Source organism: Sminthopsis crassicaudata, chromosome 1 (assembly GCF_048593235.1).
Source record: "Sminthopsis crassicaudata isolate SCR6 chromosome 1, ASM4859323v1, whole genome shotgun sequence".
Classification (NCBI taxonomy): domain Eukaryota; kingdom Metazoa; phylum Chordata; class Mammalia; order Dasyuromorphia; family Dasyuridae; genus Sminthopsis; species Sminthopsis crassicaudata.
Genome location: NC_133617.1, coordinates 299,368,355 through 299,375,174, shown reverse-complemented (window position 1 = coordinate 299,375,174; position 6,820 = coordinate 299,368,355).

Sequence of the window (6,820 nt, the reverse complement as noted above, 5' to 3'; positions counted from 1 at the left end):
AGTAGGATTTTTCCAAGTTTTTCAATGGAATGACTTGAGACAGTTTGGAATAAAAATGTAAAGCAATTATATTGGAGTAATATAAATAATCTTTGGTATACAGTATGAGTATGCTGTAGGTTAATAATGCATTTACAAATATTTCATAGGACACCAGTTTTTAACATGAATAGTATTTTTTGGCCAAGTGAATTGTGTTAAGTGAACAAATTCTTTCCCAAATGCATCTTCTTGGGTTCTGAGGATCAAATAGAAGGTCATTGATGAAGGATGGCATCTATTTGGGCCTATCACTTAAATTTTATCTGCAGGTATCTGCCTTTGCCTTTTTCAAAACACTTTTCCTCTTCTTCCAACAACAGATGTACAGAAAATGTCTTTTCCTCTTTGTCCGAGGACACATAGGTGATGAAAGCATTGGGAGCATGGTATCTCTCTTGGGGATATGATGTGACAGCATCAATATTCCCCAAGACTTCAGTTTCCATGTACTTATTGCTAATGACGCTTATCAATAAGGAGATAAACAGAATTTTAGAAAAGTTAGATATGATTTACCTGTAGAGAAAATTAAATGACAATAGAAAGGAATTTACCTTTTTATCAGGCCTTTCTTTTATAGAAATTGTCCATGTTCTAGGGCATTAAAAACTAAATGCATAGAAGCATAAATTCAGATAATACTACAATAAAAATTATATACAATATATCCATGGAAGTATATATTTAAAAATAATTGAAACTAGTCGAATCCTAAAGAATGAGTGGGTCAAAATCAAATCATAGAAAATCAATTTCATTAAAGAGAATTACAAGAATGAGAGAGCACACCAAAACTTATGGAATGCAGCCAAAGCAATACTTAGGTGAAAATTTAATTCTAAACATATACATCAATAAAAAGGAGAAAGAACATATCAATGAATTTGGCATTCAAATAAAAACAAAAACACTAGAGAAAAACATAGTTAAAATCCCCAATTAAACAGGAAAATTAAAATCCTGAAAAGTAAAAGAAAGAATAATAAAATTGAAATTAAAAAAAACTACATTGAACTAATAAATGAAACTTAAATTTTTGGTGCCTCAGTAAATGGGATTAATCATACTTACAGAACATCTGTCTCACAGAGGTTTTTGTGTCGATCAAATGATCTTTTGCTTGCCAATTGCTATCTACATTTCAATTATGTCTATTAAAGTCCATCTTATTAAATTTGACCCATCATTCTGCTCTACCATTGAAGGAGTAATATCTCCCAGTATTATGCCTTCTAAAAATTTAGCAAGTGTCCCAATATCATTGATTAAAATGTTAGGCAACATATAGCTAAGGACCTCTAGGGAACTTCTTCCATGTTGACATTTATGTAAATGAATATTTTGTGATCAACCAAATAGTCCTGAATGCAATTAATCATTGTCATAATCATTCTTTTGGGTGATCCTCAAGTTCAAATTTTTGGAAATTATATTGTTTTATAATTTGTAACTACCAAATATCACTGAAAAAATGAGCTCATTAAGAAAACTGGAAATATCTCCAAAGGCAAGATAGTCTTTCCACTCCCTTGTTCAATTTTGGGGGCAACTCATTGTGTAATTTTTTCTGAACTTTAAGATCATTTTTTATTAAAGTTTTTTTATTTACAAAATATATGCATAGGTAATTTTTCAACATTGACCCTTGCAAAACCTTCTGTTCCAAATTTTCCCCTCCCCCTTCCCTCCCTCCCCTAGATGGCAGGTAGTTTACAACTTCACAACCAAATGCAATGAATGCAAATATTTAATGCATCTTTTTAAGACAATAATACAGTGAAAATTTTATCCTTGAAAAGGACATGGAAAATAGATTAAAAATTAATTGAAAACTAACTCCAAAAATTGAATGTGTCAAAGAATAGAAAGATAGGAAGAAAGAAAAGAAGGAAGGAAGGAAGGAAGGAAGGAAGGAAGGAAGGAAGGAAGGAAGGAAGGAAGGAAGGAAGGAAGGAAGGAAGGAAGGAAGGAAGGAAGGAAGGAAGAAAGGAAGGAATGCTTAGATGGGTACACAACTCCACTAATAATTTATTTAAGAATTTAAAAGTCACTTTAAGTCCCACCTTACATTTTAAACATCAATTAACAAGGATTTATAAAGCACCTACAATATATTAGGAATTTTATCAAGTACTAAAGAGACTGAAGACCATAGACTTTTCAAATGTTCACTCTATCAGTTATATAAAGAATTTAAATTAAGAATTTGCAGTTGTCTTCATGAAGTAGGAATAAAAAAGAGTGAAGTCATGTGGGGTCTTATGTCTTACTAACCCTTAATTTTTATCAAAGTATCTAGAAATATTTAAATAAAACAAAAAAGGGCCACCAGTTGGAAGCAGGTCAAGACCGTTAGGAAAATCACCACATGATCAAAATGGAAAAGTTTGCTATCATATAGTCCAACCTCTTATTTTGACAAATAAGGAAATTGAAGGTAAAGAAGGGACATAATTTTTCCATGTTTACACAGTTGTTAGAGATATAGCTAGAAGAAGAACTCAAGCTTCCTGCTTCCCAGGAAGGTTTTTATCTCCACCAACCTACTGCTACTGCAAGAAAAGAAAAAGTTTTAAGACAAATAGGGGAGGAGTATCCATGTCTCCAGGAGCAGAACCTATCCTTATAAACAAACAAAGATTACAATTTACTCTTTTATCTACTGTCTTTTCTACTTCCCTCTTCATTCCTAATGTCCTAGGACAGAACTCAAAGCCATGTATCGCTAATCCCAAATGCAGCGGGAACCAGATGGCAATGTAATTGGGAAATGTTGTTTTTTTTTAATTAGCAAAAATATAATGCAATATCCATAATGTTTATGTTTTTCTAAGTCAATATGGTACCGACCTCAGGGATAGATTTTCAGTAGCATTAGATACCAGTGCTGGAGCGTGGTTTCTTAACTTTGAGTCATGGATTCCTCTAGCACTGAGGAAATGTTTTCAAATTAATAAAAAGAAATACATAAAATCAAAGAGGAATTCAAAGGTGTTAAAATATAATTATCAAAACATTATTTAAAAGTTTACAAGAAACAGCTTAGGAGCTCATTTCCTAGAACTTATCACTACTAGCTCCAACTGTTTCCTCTTCCTTCACATTGAATTTTACCCCCTCTTTTATCTCACTCAGGGCCTAAATTCTAAACTTCATAATCTGATTTACAAGTCTCCCATACCAAGTGAAGAAAATTGCTAGCCTTATGTGATACACAAACACACACACATGCACATATATATGTATATATGTATATATATATATATATATATATATATATATATATATATATATATATATATATATATATGTATGTAAGTATGTGTGTATGGATGAATGGATGCAAATACACACACAATTGCCTATCTGCTGTTCTTAGATCTGTCAGCTAGAAATTTCTTGGTCACTGACTGGCAGGTAAATTTTTAAGAGATTTCTTAAACTCCATAACAAAAGCTTCCCTCTAGACATGGTACCTTCTGAAGCTCAGGGATGGATGTTGTGTTTGCTGCTGGCCAGCCCCAGCCAATCTCTGGGCAGGCCAGATGCTCTGTAACTGAGCTCCACCATTCTATGTTTGGTCTAACTGTTCTAGAATGTCTGGATATGTGGCCCTACAGAAATATGTAAAAAATAATAAAAAATATAAAAACATCTCATATTGTGAGGAAGATCTGAGGTCCAGTTCATTAGAGTAGAGTGAATGTTGGATCCTTTAATCAAGTGCCATTAGCCCTGAACTCTGCCTTATATTGGAAAGTAAAAAGGAGAGGAAGGAAGTATATATAGGGTGTTTTGAGAAACATGGATAGCCTAGTTTAGTCAGATCAGGAACTAACTAGACAAACCTGCTGAACCCCACTTGTAAGGCCTCCAAAATCTCTCACCTCATTAGTGGTTCAGTTCTCCTGAAGGACCAGACCCTGATCCTTCAATCTGTACACTTAACTATGGTCTTGCATAAGTAATTAATTTGCAAAGAGGAATGGGTGATTTAAAAAATGCACAATTCCACTTTGTAGCAAGTATAGCTTTATGGAACGATAAGAAAAATGGAAATTCAACATCAGGATTTTTAAGTGTTTCATATTTACTCAAGTAGGTATTATAGCAAATGGGGGTAATGTGCCTCTTTTATTTTGTCAGAGGGGAAAATCTCTGACTTCCTGGCATGAGAAGTAAATGAGATTTCATGTAATTTGATTAAATAAAGAAATCCTTCCCATGTAGCATTAACTTAGTTTTCTAAAAGTTCAGGTAGTGGTTTTCTCTCTTGTCCCCCACCCCACTCACTTTTTTCCTGTTTTTAACTGAAGGCTCTTTTAAGCAGCTATTAGTTGAGGACATTTTTGCATTCATTGACAAAGGCACAGAAATGATGATTCCTTTGTATGCATCATGAAAATTTCTTTATGTCAAGTGCATCTTTTCAGGAAGTTTTATTAGTGCCTTCAATAATCTGATGTTAATGCCATGTTCATCTTTTCCCCACCAGAATGAGAAAAAGCTACTGCAGATGGTATTTAAGTAGGCAACATTTAATATGGGATATACATTAAAAAAATGTCCAACAAAATCCTAGAGTTCCCAGATGAGTCTGAGGAGCTGAGCTTGGTCATAAAGTTTTCTGATGAACACATTGATCCTAAAAATATAAGTTAATGATCCCCAAATCAAGTGACATAAACCTTAATGTTATTATGTTACATTGCTACTTAAGGCTCATCAGGAAAAATTAATTTCAGAATTCATTATAGAAATATATTCTCATGTAATAGATGGAGTATTGTTCCAGTAGGAATCAAGAAACCTAAATTCTAATAGTAGAACTACTTCTTTTCTCAATGAAGACATTTAATATCTCTAAATCTCATTTTCCTCACCTGGATGCAGAAAGTCTGTGTTTAAATTCTGGCTCTATCACTTACTAATGTGAACCTGGTGACTTGGCATTTCTAGGCTTCCATTTCCTCACTTATGAAATGAAAGGAGTGAGCTAGATGACATATAAATCTCGTAGTTCTATTCCTATAGTCTGTGACTGTATTTGGTTTGTTGTACTCCATGAAAAGTGTTTCTTTATGCATTGACAAGCATCACTTTGGAACATCAATCTGGGAGAAAAGAAAACATTTTAGTTTTTACTCTCTGGATTTCATTACAAATAGTATTTGGATTTGGTGGCTATAATTTATTTTCACAATTGCCAATTTCATTCTAAGTAGCCAAGTTCAGAGTGTGGCCAAATAAGACAACATTTTGATCCATTTTATCCTTTAGGCTGGTGACCCACATGTGCTGCTGAAAAAAGCCAATGAATATCTGTTGAATTAATATCTCTGGCCCTCACTTTCCTCTTTTGTATAAAAAAAGTTAGAATCTGGTAATATTGTAGATCAGTGATTCTAACTCTTTTGTACTCTTCCTTAAAGTAGCCACTCTCATCTTAATTCTGTATTTTTAATTTCTCAATCCCTCTTTCTAGTATGATCTTCCAAACCTTGAAACCAAGTAACTCAGTCTACAGGAATGAAAACACCTTTCAAAATTAAATGCCATTTTCTCTATAATGTCTCACTTTATTTTTCTCAGGTGAAAATTAGCTCTCATTACTATCAATTATTAGCAAGTTATTTACATGTTCCTTGGGCTTTTACTATATTCTTTGTATTATATTTAAAATATATGTGTATGTATACACATATATTTTTTCTCCTCCTCCTCCTCCTCCTCCTCCTCCTCCTCCTCCTCCTCCTCCTCCTCCTCCTCCTCCTCTTTCTTCTTTCTTCTTCTTCTTCTTCTTCTTCTTCTTCTTCTTCTTCTTCTTCTTCTTCTTCTTCTTCTTCTTCTTCTTCTTCTTCTTCTTCTTCTTCTTCTTCTTCTTCTTCTTCTTCTTCTTCTTCTTCTTCTTCTTCTTCTTCTTCTTCCTCCTCCCTCCCTCTCTCTCTCTCTCTCTCTCTCTCTCTCTCTCTCTCTCTCTCTCTCTCTCTCTCTCTCTCTCTCTCTCTCTCTGTCTCTCTTTCTCTCTCTCTGTCTCTCTGTGTGTGTCTATCTCTCTCTCTCAATCTCTGTCTCTCTCTCTCTTCTCTCTTTCTCTCTCTGTCTCTCTCTGTCTCTCTCTCTCTTTCTCTCTCTCAATCTCTATTTCTCTCTCTCTCTCTTTCTCTCTCTCAATCTCTATTTCTCTCTCTCTCTGTGTCTGTCTCTCTCTCTGTGTCTCTCTGTCTCTCTCTCTCTCTCTCTCTCTCTCTCTCTCTCTCTCTCTCTCTCTCTCTCTCTCTCTCTCTCTCTCTCTCTCCACCCACCCACCCTTCTCTCTCGGAACAGACTATATTATCTTTGAAAGCTTTAAGCTCTCACTCTTTTCACTTTTTTCCTGTGGACCACTTAGACTGGCAAAGAAGAGGTTTTAGGCAAATTGTTTAGCTTGCCTTCCAGCCTGTTTTCCGCTCACTTCTATTTGTTCTTTCCTTTCTTCTTTCCTTCCCTGGAGTATTATTCTTTGTAAATCCCATGTTACCAGGAGAAGGTTTAGAAGTGCACGGACTGACTGAAGACAGGGTTTGGGACGGGACTTCCTATTTTAGCGGTGTAAAAAATTTCCTATTTCAATGAGGACTGGGACCTTCTCTGGAATGTACGGTCTAAGAGACTTTCCTAACACACTTGAGAAATTAAATGATTTTCCTAGCATCACACAGGCAGTTTAGATCATAGCCACACTGGAACTGGGTCTTCAGAGATGAGGCAAGCGGGTTCCAACGGATCTTAATGGCGT